The sequence below is a fragment of the Carassius gibelio genome, chromosome A20 (genome assembly GCF_023724105.1).
Source record: "Carassius gibelio isolate Cgi1373 ecotype wild population from Czech Republic chromosome A20, carGib1.2-hapl.c, whole genome shotgun sequence".
Classification (NCBI taxonomy): Eukaryota; Metazoa; Chordata; class Actinopteri; order Cypriniformes; family Cyprinidae; genus Carassius; species Carassius gibelio.
The window spans coordinates 1381060-1396059 of NC_068390.1; the positions used below are offsets into that span (position 1 = coordinate 1381060).

The following is a 15000-nucleotide window of genomic DNA, read 5'->3' on the forward strand; positions in this document are numbered from 1 at the left end:
CAACTATCATGATTTACACCTGAGAAGACAAAGCCCTGCATAATGAGCTGCATAAAGAGCCGCTCAGTCAGCTGTTGTCACTGAGAGGGAGGTGTTACAAGAAAGAACGTGAGAACAAAATAAATGTATATAATTTTAAGTTTGGAGTTTATTTAGAATATATTTAATTATCCCACAACATAATTTAATATGGGGGAGCAGTTAAACAGTTTATTAGGAACAATCAAAGCTGACTTTCAAACTAATTTTATTTTTGCATTATTACTCCAGTCACACAATCCTTAAGAAATCCTTTTAACAATCTGAATTTGTAAAAAATAAAAAATAAAAACTTTTATTGTTATCATTATTATTAATGTTGAAAATAGCTGAGAATATTTTTCATGTTTTTTAGGGTGGTAAATTAAAAGAACACCATTTTTTGTTACATTTGTTACAGTTACATGTATTTGTTACATTTATATTATTTACATCAAGCTTTTGAGTGGTATAGTTTTGTATATTGTTATTGAAACTTCATAATATTTAACTTAATTATACATTTAGTCAAGAATTATAGTTTGGAAAAAGTCTAACTAGTAAAATGTTTAGACGTTATGTGAAAACTAGTAAAAGTATATAAATAAATATAAAGAGACTTACTCATGTTTATGATCTCTGCTGAATAAAGTGCTTCATTCTTTTTTTTCTGAGGAAATCCATTTCTCAAATCCTCAACCACGTCACATCTTTTTGGGGTGAATTATGTGTTATTCCTCTCATCGCGAAGCAAACAGTAAAATAAAAGCACTTGAACAACAGTCTGGCTGCTTTTTCTTCTGTGTGGGCGTATTCAAGCCGCGCTTCAGTTTGAATCTGAATAGAGCGTTCAGCGCGGGGGCGTGGTCACATTAGATATAATGAAGGGAGACGTGAAAAAAGGACATCGCCTTGTTTTCATATGGATTACTTTATCACAGAATATTTGTTTTCGGCAGCACTTGTTTAGTTTAAAAGTAGAAATGTCAAGCTTTCTATAGATATCTCTCTCATGTCTCTTCGTTGAGTATTCACAGAGTTAGAGGTTCATTTTAATGACGTGTTTGTAAATGAAGATCAGCGCAGACAAAGGCTGCAGACAGCACATCTTGTTTGTTATCTTTATTTTATAAGTGCACAAAGTTTTGTTGTTATTATTTTCTGTATCCAAAAAAGGAAACCCTTTATTGGGATACAGTCAGCTTGCTGACTGAGTTGGGTTGTTTGCAAGTAGGTCAGGCAGCAGTGTTGCACACAAACTGAGCAGAAGCTGAGCAGAAGACTTTTAATCTGAGGGTCCAGGGTTCAAGTCCCTGTTCGGGCGAAGGTCTTTCTTTGGCCTCACCTTGCTATCACTACGGTCCATCTCTTCTGCTGACTCTGTACTGGAACGGTGTTCCTTCCTGCTCCCGGTGATCAGGGGATCTCCCTTGTGGTTAGTGACAAACGAACAATGTTAAATGAACAAGGCCAAAAAATACATAAAGAACAATGGTGCCTGGGATTTTTGAGAACCGGAGCTTGTAGCCTAGAATTTTTCTTTGTAAATTATGTGAAAATCATCTTGTTTACTCACTTACAGAAAACAATACATTGATTTAAATTGTCTAAGACACTTTTTTGTTGGTAAAAGTCATATGCGAGTAGGCGTCAACTATCATGATTTACACCTGAGAAGACAAAGCCCTGCATAATGAGCTGCATAAAGAGCCGCTCAGTCAGCTGTTGTCACTGAGATGGAGGTGTTACAAGAAAGAACGTGAGAACAAAATAAATGTATATAATTTTAAGTTTGGAGTTTATTTAGAATATATTTAATTATCCCACAACATAATTTAATATGGGGGAGCAGTTAAACAGTTTATTAGGAACAATCAAAGCTGACTTTCAAACTAATTTTATTTTTGCATTATTACTCCAGTCACACAATCCTTAAGAAATCCTTTTAACAATCTGAATTTGTAAAAAATAAAAAATAAAAACTTTTATTGTTATCATTATTATTAATGTTGAAAATAGCTGAGAATATTTTTCATGTTTTTTAGGGTGGTAAATTAAAAGAACACCATTTTTTGTTACATTTGTTACAGTTACATGTATTTGTTACATTTATATTATTTACATCAAGCTTTTGAGTGGTATAGTTTTGTATATTGTTATTGAAACTTCATAATATTTAACTTAATTATACATTTAGTCAAGAATTATAGTTTGGAAAAAGTCTAACTAGTAAAATGTTTAGACGTTATGTGAAAACTAGTAAAAGTATATAAATAAATATAAAGAGACTTACTCATGTTTATGATCTCTGCTGAATAAAGTGCTTCATTCTTTTTTTTCTGAGGAAATCCATTTCTCAAATCCTCAACCACGTCACATCTTTTTGGGGTGAATTATGTGTTATTCCTCTCATCGCGAAGCAAACAGTAAAATAAAAGCACTTGAACAACAGTCTGGCTGCTTTTTCTTCTGTGTGGGCGTATTCAAGCCGCGCTTCAGTTTGAATCTGAATAGAGCGTTCAGCGCGGGGGCGTGGTCACATTAGATATAATGAAGGGAGATGTGAAAAAAGGACATCGCCTTGTTTTCATATGGATTACTTTATCACAGAATATTTGTTTTCGGCAGCACTTGTTTAGTTTAAAAGTAGAAATGTCAAGCTTTCTATAGATATCTCTCTCATGTCTCTTCGTTGAGTATTCACAGAGTTAGAGGTTCATTTTAATGACGTGTTTGTAAATGAAGATCAGCGCAGACAAAGGCTGCACACAGCACATCTTGTTTGTTATCTTTATTTTATAAGTGCACAAAGTTTTGTTGTTATTATTTTCTGTATCCAAAAAAGGAAACCCTTTATTGGGTTACAGTCAGCTTGCTGACTGAGTTGGGTTGTTTGCAAGTAGGTCAGGCAGCAGTGTTGCACACAAACTGAGCAGAAGCTGGTCTGTTCTTGTAGTCGTGGCCGAGTGGTTAAGGCGATGGACTAGAAATCCATTGGGGTCTCCCCGTGCAGGTTCGAATCCTGCCGACTACGCTGTTTGCTGAAGGCCACGAGGAAAAGCGTCCATGAATTTTTCAAGGTCCTCCCACTGATTTGCGAAATGTCCTGTCCCTCTTCGATGGACCAACACGCCGCTGCTGCTTCTGGTATTCGGGCTCCAGGGGTTAACTAGGGTGAGCCAGTGGCACGCCGTGATCGTATAGTGGTTAGTACTCTGCGTTGTGGCCGCAGCAACCCCGGTTCGAATCCGGGTCACGGCAACACTCTGGCGTTGAGTGTACGGGAAGGTTGACATTTTTTTTACCACCTCATCTTTCTTCTCTATTTTGTTTTTGACGCTTGGCCTGTGCAGGGAGCCACCAGACAAGGGGGCAGGCAGCCTACCGCTAGACGTAGTCGTGGCCGAGAGGTTAAGGCGATGGACTTGAAATCCATTGGGGTCTCCCCGCGCAGGTTCGAACCCTGCCGACTACGGGATGGCTTTGCAGTGTTGCTTTAGCTTTCTGTGATGGTAATTGTGCCTTCTGTGGTCCTTTGTCCTAACTGCTTCTAGCTTTCATCCCGTGACACCTGCGTCTCTTCTGGGCAGCTTGTTGTAAAACTGCTGTTATATAAAAGGTGAGATGCCAGTACACGACAAGAGACCGGATAGCTCAGTCGGTAGAGCATCAGACTTTTAATCTGAGGGTCCAGGGTTCAAGTCCCTGTTCGGGCGAAGGTCTTTCTTTGGCCTCACCTTGCTATCACTACGGTCCATCTCTTCTGCTGACTCTGTACTGGAACGGTGTTCCTTCCTGCTCCCGGTGATCAGGGGATCTCCCTTGTGGTTAGTAACAAACGAACAATGTTAAATGAACAAGGCCAAAAAATACATAAAGAACAATGGTGCCTGGGATTTTTGAGAACCGGAGCTTGTAGCCTAGAATTTTTCTTTGTAAATTATGTGAAAATCATCTTGTTTACTCACTTACAGAAAACAATACATTGATTTAAATTGTCTAAGACACTTTTTGTTGGTAAAAGTCATATGCGAGTAGGCGTCAACTATCATGATTTACACCTGAGAAGACAAAGCCCTGCATAATGAGCTGCATAAAGAGCCGCTCAGTCAGCTGTTGTCACTGAGATGGAGGTGTTACAAGAAAGAACGTGAGAACAAAATAAATGTATATAATTTTAAGTTTGGAGTTTATTTAGAATATATTTAATTATCCCACAACATAATTTAATATGGGGGAGCAGTTAAACAGTTTATTAGGAACAATCAAAGCTGACTTTCAAACTAATTTTATTTTTGCATTATTACTCCAGTCACACAATCCTTAAGAAATCCTTTTAACAATCTGAATTTGTAAAAAATAAAAAATAAAAACTTTTATTGTTATCATTATTATTAATGTTGAAAATAGCTGAGAATATTTTTCATGTTTTTTAGGGTGGTAAATTAAAAGAACACCATTTTTTGTTACATTTGTTACAGTTACATGTATTTGTTACATTTATATTATTTACATCAAGCTTTTGAGTGGTATAGTTTTGTATATTGTTATTGAAACTTCATAATATTTAACTTAATTATACATTTAGTCAAGAATTATAGTTTGGAAAAAGTCTAACTAGTAAAATGTTTAGACGTTATGTGAAAACTAGTAAAAGTATATAAATAAATATAAAGAGACTTACTCATGTTTATGATCTCTGCTGAATAAAGTGCTTCATTCTTTTTTTTCTGAGGAAATCCATTTCTCAAATCCTCAACCACGTCACATCTTTTTGGGGTGAATTATGTGTTATTCCTCTCATCGCGAAGCAAACAGTAAAATAAAAGCACTTGAACAACAGTCTGGCTGCTTTTTCTTCTGTGTGGGCGTATTCAAGCCGCGCTTCAGTTTGAATCTGAATAGAGCGTTCAGCGCGGGGGCGTGGTCACATTAGATATAATGAAGGGAGACGTGAAAAAAGGACATCGCCTTGTTTTCATATGGATTACTTTATCACAGAATATTTGTTTTCGGCAGCACTTGTTTAGTTTAAAAGTAGAAATGTCAAGCTTTCTATAGATATCTCTCTCATGTCTCTTCGTTGAGTATTCACAGAGTTAGAGGTTCATTTTAATGACGTGTTTGTAAATGAAGATCAGCGCAGACAAAGGCTGCAGACAGCACATCTTGTTTGTTATCTTTATTTTATAAGTGCACAAAGTTTTGTTGTTATTATTTTCTGTATCCAAAAAAGGAAACCCTTTATTGGGATACAGTCAGCTTGCTGACTGAGTTGGGTTGTTTGCAAGTAGGTCAGGCAGCAGTGTTGCACACAAACTGAGCAGAAGCTGAGCAGAAGACTTTTAATCTGAGGGTCCAGGGTTCAAGTCCCTGTTCGGGCGAAGGTCTTTCTTTGGCCTCACCTTGCTATCACTACGGTCCATCTCTTCTGCTGACTCTGTACTGGAACGGTGTTCCTTCCTGCTCCCGGTGATCAGGGGATCTCCCTTGTGGTTAGTGACAAACGAACAATGTTAAATGAACAAGGCCAAAAAATACATAAAGAACAATGGTGCCTGGGATTTTTGAGAACCAGAGCTTGTAGCCTAGAATTTTTCTTTGTAAATTATGTGAAAATCATCTTTTTTACTCACTTACAGAAAACAATACATTGATTTAAATTGTCTAAGACACTTTTTGTTGGTAAAAGTCATATGCGAGTAGGCGTCAACTATCATGATTTACACCTGAGAAGACAAAGCCCTGCATAATGAGCTGCATAAAGAGCCGCTCAGTCAGCTGATGTCACTGAGAGGGAGGTGTTACAAGAAAGAACGTGAGAACAAAATAAATGTATATAATTTTAAGTTTGGAGTTTATTTAGAATATATTTAATTATCCCACAACATAATTTAATATGGGGGAGCAGTTAAACAGTTTATTAGGAACAATCAAAGCTGACTTTCAAACTAATTTTATTTTTGCATTATTACTCCAGTCACACAATCCTTAAGAAATCCTTTTAACAATCTGAATTTGTAAAAAATAAAAAATAAAAACTTTTATTGTTATCATTATTATTAATGTTGAAAATAGCTGAGAATATTTTTCATGTTTTTTAGGGTGGTAAATTAAAAGAACACCATTTTTTGTTACATTTGTTACAGTTACATGTATTTGTTACATTTATATTATTTACATCAAGCTTTTGAGTGGTATAGTTTTGTATATTGTTATTGAAACTTCATAATATTTAACTTAATTATACATTTAGTCAAGAATTATAGTTTGGAAAAAGTCTAACTAGTAAAATGTTTAGACGTTATGTGAAAACTAGTAAAAGTATATAAATAAATATAAAGAGACTTACTCATGTTTATGATCTCTGCTGAATAAAGTGCTTCATTCTTTTTTTTCTGAGGAAATCCATTTCTCAAATCCTCAACCACGTCACATCTTTTTGGGGTGAATTATGTGTTATTCCTCTCATCGCGAAGCAAACAGTAAAATAAAAGCACTTGAACAACAGTCTGGCTGCTTTTTCTTCTGTGTGGGCGTATTCAAGCCGCGCTTCAGTTTGAATCTGAATAGAGCGTTCAGCGCGGGGGCGTGGTCACATTAGATATAATGAAGGGAGATGTGAAAAAAGGACATCGCCTTGTTTTCATATGGATTACTTTATCACAGAATATTTGTTTTCGGCAGCACTTGTTTAGTTTAAAAGTAGAAATGTCAAGCTTTCTATAGATATCTCTCTCATGTCTCTTCGTTGAGTATTCACAGAGTTAGAGGTTCATTTTAATGACGTGTTTGTAAATGAAGATCAGCGCAGACAAAGGCTGCACACAGCACATCTTGTTTGTTATCTTTATTTTATAAGTGCACAAAGTTTTGTTGTTATTATTTTCTGTATCCAAAAAAGGAAACCCTTTATTGGGTTACAGTCAGCTTGCTGACTGAGTTGGGTTGTTTGCAAGTAGGTCAGGCAGCAGTGTTGCACACAAACTGAGCAGAAGCTGGTCTGTTCTTGTAGTCGTGGCCGAGTGGTTAAGGCGATGGACTAGAAATCCATTGGGGTCTCCCCGTGCAGGTTCGAATCCTGCCGACTACGCTGTTTGCTGAAGGCCACGAGGAAAAGCGTCCATGAATTTTTCAAGGTCCTCCCACTGATTTGCGAAATGTCCTGTCCCTCTTCGATGGACCAACACGCCGCTGCTGCTTCTGGTATTCGGGCTCCAGGGGTTAACTTGGGTGAGCCAGTGGCACGCCGTGATCGTATAGTGGTTAGTACTCTGCGTTGTGGCCGCAGCAACCCCGGTTCGAATCCGGGTCACGGCAACACTCTGGCGTTGAGTGTACGGGAAGGTTGACATTTTTTTTACCACCTCATCTTTCTTCTCTATTTTGTTTTTGACGCTTGGCCTGTGCAGGGAGCCACCAGACAAGGGGGCAGGCAGCCTACCGCTAGACGTAGTCGTGGCCGAGAGGTTAAGGCGATGGACTTGAAATCCATTGGGGTCTCCCCGCGCAGGTTCGAACCCTGCCGACTACGGGATGGCTTTGCAGTGTTGCTTTAGCTTTCTGTGATGGTAATTGTGCCTTCTGTGGTCCTTTGTCCTAACTGCTTCTAGCTTTCATCCCGTGACACCTGCGTCTCTTCTGGGCAGCTTGTTGTAAAACTGCTGTTATATAAAAGGTGAGATGCCAGTACACGACAAGAGACCGGATAGCTCAGTCGGTAGAGCATCAGACTTTTAATCTGAGGGTCCAGGGTTCAAGTCCCTGTTCGGGCGAAGGTCTTTCTTTGGCCTCACCTTGCTATCACTACGGTCCATCTCTTCTGCTGACTCTGTACTGGAACGGTGTTCCTTCCTGCTCCCGGTGATCAGGGGATCTCCCTTGTGGTTAGTGACAAACGAACAATGTTAAATGAACAAGGCCAAAAAATACATAAAGAACAATGGTGCCTGGGATTTTTGAGAACCGGAGCTTGTAGCCTAGAATTTTTCTTTGTAAATTATGTGAAAATCATCTTGTTTACTCACTTACAGAAAACAATACATTGATTTAAATTGTCTAAGACACTTTTTTGTTGGTAAAAGTCATATGCGAGTAGGCGTCAACTATCATGATTTACACCTGAGAAGACAAAGCCCTGCATAATGAGCTGCATAAAGAGCCGCTCAGTCAGCTGTTGTCACTGAGATGGAGGTGTTACAAGAAAGAACGTGAGAACAAAATAAATGTATATAATTTTAAGTTTGGAGTTTATTTAGAATATATTTAATTATCCCACAACATAATTTAATATGGGGGAGCAGTTAAACAGTTTATTAGGAACAATCAAAGCTGACTTTCAAACTAATTTTATTTTTGCATTATTACTCCAGTCACACAATCCTTAAGAAATCCTTTTAACAATCTGAATTTGTAAAAAATAAAAAAATAAAAACTTTTATTGTTATCATTATTATTAATGTTGAAAATAGCTGAGAATATTTTTCATGTTTTTTAGGGTGGTAAATTAAAAGAACACCATTTTTTGTTACATTTGTTACAGTTACATGTATTTGTTACATTTATATTATTTACATCAAGCTTTTGAGTGGTATAGTTTTGTATATTGTTATTGAAACTTCATAATATTTAACTTAATTATACATTTAGTCAAGAATTATAGTTTGGAAAAAGTCTAACTAGTAAAATGTTTAGACGTTATGTGAAAACTAGTAAAAGTATATAAATAAATATAAAGAGACTTACTCATGTTTATGATCTCTGCTGAATAAAGTGCTTCATTCTTTTTTTTCTGAGGAAATCCATTTCTCAAATCCTCAACCACGTCACATCTTTTTGGGGTGAATTATGTGTTATTCCTCTCATCGCGAAGCAAACAGTAAAATAAAAGCACTTGAACAACAGTCTGGCTGCTTTTTCTTCTGTGTGGGCGTATTCAAGCCGCGCTTCAGTTTGAATCTGAATAGAGCGTTCAGCGTGGGGGCGTGGTCACATTAGATATAATGAAGGGAGACGTGAAAAAAGGACATCGCCTTGTTTTCATATGGATTACTTTATCACAGAATATTTGTTTTCGGCAGCACTTGTTTAGTTTAAAAGTAGAAATGTCAAGCTTTCTATAGATATCTCTCTCATGTCTCTTCGTTGAGTATTCACAGAGTTAGAGGTTCATTTTAATGACGTGTTTGTAAATGAAGATCAGCGCAGACAAAGGCTGCAGACAGCACATCTTGTTTGTTATCTTTATTTTATAAGTGCACAAAGTTTTGTTGTTATTATTTTCTGTATCCAAAAAAGGAAACCCTTTATTGGGATACAGTCAGCTTGCTGACTGAGTTGGGTTGTTTGCAAGTAGGTCAGGCAGCAGTGTTGCACACAAACTGAGCAGAAGCTGAGCAGAAGACTTTTAATCTGAGGGTCCAGGGTTCAAGTCCCTGTTCGGGCGAAGGTCTTTCTTTGGCCTCACCTTGCTATCACTACGGTCCATCTCTTCTGCTGACTCTGTACTGGAACGGTGTTCCTTCCTGCTCCCGGTGATCAGGGGATCTCCCTTGTGGTTAGTGACAAACGAACAATGTTAAATGAACAAGGCCAAAAAATACATAAAGAACAATGGTGCCTGGGATTTTTGAGAACCAGAGCTTGTAGCCTAGAATTTTTCTTTGTAAATTATGTGAAAATCATCTTTTTTACTCACTTACAGAAAACAATACATTGATTTAAATTGTCTAAGACACTTTTTGTTGGTAAAAGTCATATGCGAGTAGGCGTCAACTATCATGATTTACACCTGAGAAGACAAAGCCCTGCATAATGAGCTGCATAAAGAGCCGCTCAGTCAGCTGATGTCACTGAGAGGGAGGTGTTACAAGAAAGAACAGGTGTTACAAGAAAGAACGTGAGAACAAAATAAATGTATATAATTTTAAGTTTGGAGTTTATTTAGAATATATTTAATTATCCCACAACATAATTTAATATGGGGGAGCAGTTAAACAGTTTATTAGGAACAATCAAAGCTGACTTTCAAACTAATTTTATTTTTGCATTATTACTCCAGTCACACAATCCTTAAGAAATCCTTTTAACAATCTGAATTTGTAAAAAATAAAAAATAAAAACTTTTATTGTTATCATTATTATTAATGTTGAAAATAGCTGAGAATATTTTTCATGTTTTTTAGGGTGGTAAATTAAAAGAACACCATTTTTTGTTACATTTGTTACAGTTACATGTATTTGTTACATTTATATTATTTACATCAAGCTTTTGAGTGGTATAGTTTTGTATATTGTTATTGAAACTTCATAATATTTAACTTAATTATACATTTAGTCAAGAATTATAGTTTGGAAAAAGTCTAACTAGTAAAATGTTTAGACGTTATGTGAAAACTAGTAAAAGTATATAAATAAATATAAAGAGACTTACTCATGTTTATGATCTCTGCTGAATAAAGTGCTTCATTCTTTTTTTTCTGAGGAAATCCATTTCTCAAATCCTCAACCACGTCACATCTTTTTGGGGTGAATTATGTGTTATTCCTCTCATCGCGAAGCAAACAGTAAAATAAAAGCACTTGAACAACAGTCTGGCTGCTTTTTCTTCTGTGTGGGCGTATTCAAGCCGCGCTTCAGTTTGAATCTGAATAGAGCGTTCAGCGTGGGGGCGTGGTCACATTAGATATAATGAAGGGAGACGTGAAAAAAGGACATCGCCTTGTTTTCATATGGATTACTTTATCACAGAATATTTGTTTTCGGCAGCACTTGTTTAGTTTAAAAGTAGAAATGTCAAGCTTTCTATAGATATCTCTCTCATGTCTCTTCGTTGAGTATTCACAGAGTTAGAGGTTCATTTTAATGACGTGTTTGTAAATGAAGATCAGCGCAGACAAAGGCTGCAGACAGCACATCTTGTTTGTTATCTTTATTTTATAAGTGCACAAAGTTTTGTTGTTATTATTTTCTGTATCCAAAAAAGGAAACCCTTTATTGGGATACAGTCAGCTTGCTGACTGAGTTGGGTTGTTTGCAAGTAGGTCAGGCAGCAGTGTTGCACACAAACTGAGCAGAAGCTGAGCAGAAGACTTTTAATCTGAGGGTCCAGGGTTCAAGTCCCTGTTCGGGCGAAGGTCTTTCTTTGGCCTCACCTTGCTATCACTACGGTCCATCTCTTCTGCTGACTCTGTACTGGAACGGTGTTCCTTCCTGCTCCCGGTGATCAGGGGATCTCCCTTGTGGTTAGTGACAAACGAACAATGTTAAATGAACAAGGCCAAAAAATACATAAAGAACAATGGTGCCTGGGATTTTTGAGAACCAGAGCTTGTAGCCTAGAATTTTTCTTTGTAAATTATGTGAAAATCATCTTTTTTACTCACTTACAGAAAACAATACATTGATTTAAATTGTCTAAGACACTTTTTGTTGGTAAAAGTCATATGCGAGTAGGCGTCAACTATCATGATTTACACCTGAGAAGACAAAGCCCTGCATAATGAGCTGCATAAAGAGCCGCTCAGTCAGCTGATGTCACTGAGAGGGAGGTGTTACAAGAAAGAACAGGTGTTACAAGAAAGAACGTGAGAACAAAATAAATGTATATAATTTTAAGTTTGGAGTTTATTTAGAATATATTTAATTATCCCACAACATAATTTAATATGGGGGAGCAGTTAAACAGTTTATTAGGAACAATCAAAGCTGACTTTCAAACTAATTTTATTTTTGCATTATTACTCCAGTCACACAATCCTTAAGAAATCCTTTTAACAATCTGAATTTGTAAAAAATAAAAAATAAAAACTTTTATTGTTATCATTATTATTAATGTTGAAAATAGCTGAGAATATTTTTCATGTTTTTTAGGGTGGTAAATTAAAAGAACACCATTTTTTGTTACATTTGTTACAGTTACATGTATTTGTTACATTTATATTATTTACATCAAGCTTTTGAGTGGTATAGTTTTGTATATTGTTATTGAAACTTCATAATATTTAACTTAATTATACATTTAGTCAAGAATTATAGTTTGGAAAAAGTCTAACTAGTAAAATGTTTAGACGTTATGTGAAAACTAGTAAAAGTATATAAATAAATATAAAGAGACTTACTCATGTTTATGATCTCTGCTGAATAAAGTGCTTCATTCTTTTTTTTCTGAGGAAATCCATTTCTCAAATCCTCAACCACGTCACATCTTTTTGGGGTGAATTATGTGTTATTCCTCTCATCGCGAAGCAAACAGTAAAATAAAAGCACTTGAACAACAGTCTGGCTGCTTTTTCTTCTGTGTGGGCGTATTCAAGCCGCGCTTCAGTTTGAATCTGAATAGAGCGTTCAGCGCGGGGGCGTGGTCACATTAGATATAATGAAGGGAGACGTGAAAAAAGGACATCGCCTTGTTTTCATATGGATTACTTTATCACAGAATATTTGTTTTCGGCAGCACTTGTTTAGTTTAAAAGTAGAAATGTCAAGCTTTCTATAGATATCTCTCTCATGTCTCTTCGTTGAGTATTCACAGAGTTAGAGGTTCATTTTAATGACGTGTTTGTAAATGAAGATCAGCGCAGACAAAGGCTGCAGACAGCACATCTTGTTTGTTATCTTTATTTTATAAGTGCACAAAGTTTTGTTGTTATTATTTTCTGTATCCAAAAAAGGAAACCCTTTATTGGGTTACAGTCAGCTTGCTGACTGAGTTGGGTTGTTTGCAAGTAGGTCAGGCAGCAGTGTTGCACACAAACTGAGCAGAAGCTGGTCTGTTCTTGTAGTCGTGGCCGAGTGGTTAAGGCGATGGACTAGAAATCCATTGGGGTCTCCCCGTGCAGGTTCGAATCCTGCCGATTACGCTGTTTGCTGAAGGCCACGAGGAAAAGCGTCCATGAATTTTTCAAGGTCCTCCCACTGATTTGCGAAATGTCCTGTCCCTCTTCGATGGACCAACACGCCGCTGCTGCTTCTGGTATTCGGGCTCCAGGGGTTAACTTGGGTGAGCCAGTGGCACGCCGTGATCGTATAGTGGTTAGTACTCTGCGTTGTGGCCGCAGCAACCCCGGTTCGAATCCGGGTCACGGCAACACTCTGGCGTTGAGTTTATGGGAAGGTTGACATTTTTTTTACCACCTCATCTTTCTTCTCTATTTTGTTTTTGACGCTTGGCCTGTGCAGGGAGCCACCAGACAAGGGGGCAGGCAGCCTACCGCTAGACGTAGTCGTGGCCGAGAGGTTAAGGCGATGGACTTGAAATCCATTGGGGTCTCCCCGCGCAGGTTCGAACCCTGCCGACTACGGGATGGCTTTGCAGTGTTGCTTTAGCTTTCTGTGATGGTAATTGTGCCTTCTGTGGTCCTTTGTCCTAACTGCTTCTAGCTTTCATCCCGTGACACCTGCGTCTCTTCTGGGCAGCTTGTTGTAAAACTGCTGTTATATAAAAGGTGAGATGCCAGTACACGACAAGAGACCGGATAGCTCAGTCGGTAGAGCATCAGACTTTTAATCTGAGGGTCCAGGGTTCAAGTCCCTGTTCGGGCGAAGGTCTTTCTTTGGCCTCACCTTGCTATCACTACGGTCCATCTCTTCTGCTGACTCTGTACTGGAACGGTGTTCCTTCCTGCTCCCGGTGATCAGGGGATCTCCCTTGTGGTTAGTGACAAACGAACAATGTTAAATGAACAAGGCCAAAAAATACATAAAGAACAATGGTGCCTGGGATTTTTGAGAACCGGAGCTTGTAGCCTAGAATTTTTCTTTGTAAATTATGTGAAAATCATCTTGTTTACTCACTTACAGAAAACAATACATTGATTTAAATTGTCTAAGACACTTTTTGTTGGTAAAAGTCATATGCGAGTAGGCGTCAACTATCATGATTTACACCTGAGAAGACAAAGCCCTGCATAATGAGCTGCATAAAGAGCCGCTCAGTCAGCTGTTGTCACTGAGATGGAGGTGTTACAAGAAAGAACGTGAGAACAAAATAAATGTATATAATTTTAAGTTTGGAGTTTATTTAGAATATATTTAATTATCCCACAACATAATTTAATATGGGGGAGCAGTTAAACAGTTTATTAGGAACAATCAAAGCTGACTTTCAAACTAATTTTATTTTTGCATTATTACTCCAGTCACACAATCCTTAAGAAATCCTTTTAACAATCTGAATTTGTAAAAAATAAAAAATAAAAACTTTTATTGTTATCATTATTATTAATGTTGAAAATAGCTGAGAATATTTTTCATGTTTTTTAGGGTGGTAAATTAAAAGAACACCATTTTTTGTTACATTTGTTACAGTTACATGTATTTGTTACATTTATATTATTTACATCAAGCTTTTGAGTGGTATAGTTTTGTATATTGTTATTGAAACTTCATAATATTTAACTTAATTATACATTTAGTCAAGAATTATAGTTTGGAAAAAGTCTAACTAGTAAAATGTTTAGACGTTATGTGAAAACTAGTAAAAGTATATAAATAAATATAAAGAGACTTACTCATGTTTATGATCTCTGCTGAATAAAGTGCTTCATTCTTTTTTTTCTGAGGAAATCCATTTCTCAAATCCTCAACCACGTCACATCTTTTTGGGGTGAATTATGTGTTATTCCTCTCATCGCGAAGCAAACAGTAAAATAAAAGCACTTGAACAACAGTCTGGCTGCTTTTTCTTCTGTGTGGGCGTATTCAAGCCGCGCTTCAGTTTGAATCTGAATAGAGCGTTCAGCGCGGGGGCGTGGTCACATTAGATATAATGAAGGGAGATGTGAAAAAAGGACATCGCCTTGTTTTCATATGGATTACTTTATCACAGAATATTTGTTTTCGGCAGCACTTGTTTAGTTTAAAAGTAGAAATGTCAAGCTTTCTATAGATATCTCTCTCATGTCTCTTCGTTGAGTATTCACAGAGTTAGAGGTTCATTTTAATGACGTGTTTGTAAATGAAGATCAGCGCAGACAAAGGCTG

At 37.1% G+C, this 15000-nt stretch overlaps 8 non-coding genes across 8 annotated transcripts; all 8 read left to right on the forward strand.

Annotated features, from left to right (window-relative positions):
• Nucleotides 1-2970: 2970 nt before the first annotated feature.
• Nucleotides 2971-3052, forward strand: trnas-aga (transfer RNA serine (anticodon AGA)). Its single transcript has one exon. It is a non-coding gene; the product is annotated as a tRNA-Ser (tRNA).
• Nucleotides 3053-3207: 155 nt separating this feature from the next.
• Nucleotides 3208-3279, forward strand: trnah-gug (transfer RNA histidin (anticodon GUG)). Its single transcript has one exon. It is a non-coding gene; the product is annotated as a tRNA-His (tRNA).
• A 132-nt stretch (nucleotides 3280-3411) lies between these two features.
• On the forward strand, nucleotides 3412-3493 carry trnas-uga (transfer RNA serine (anticodon UGA)). Its single transcript has one exon. It is a non-coding gene; the product is annotated as a tRNA-Ser (tRNA).
• Nucleotides 3494-7029: 3536 nt separating this feature from the next.
• Nucleotides 7030-7111, forward strand: trnas-aga (transfer RNA serine (anticodon AGA)). The gene has a single exon. It is a non-coding gene; the product is annotated as a tRNA-Ser (tRNA).
• A 155-nt stretch (nucleotides 7112-7266) lies between these two features.
• trnah-gug (transfer RNA histidin (anticodon GUG)) lies at nucleotides 7267-7338 on the forward strand. The gene has a single exon. It is a non-coding gene; the product is annotated as a tRNA-His (tRNA).
• Nucleotides 7339-7470: 132 nt separating this feature from the next.
• On the forward strand, nucleotides 7471-7552 carry trnas-uga (transfer RNA serine (anticodon UGA)). Its single transcript has one exon. It is a non-coding gene; the product is annotated as a tRNA-Ser (tRNA).
• Nucleotides 7553-13033: 5481 nt separating this feature from the next.
• On the forward strand, nucleotides 13034-13105 carry trnah-gug (transfer RNA histidin (anticodon GUG)). The gene has a single exon. It is a non-coding gene; the product is annotated as a tRNA-His (tRNA).
• Nucleotides 13106-13237: 132 nt separating this feature from the next.
• Nucleotides 13238-13319, forward strand: trnas-uga (transfer RNA serine (anticodon UGA)). Its single transcript has one exon. It is a non-coding gene; the product is annotated as a tRNA-Ser (tRNA).
• Nucleotides 13320-15000: the final 1681 nt, after the last annotated feature.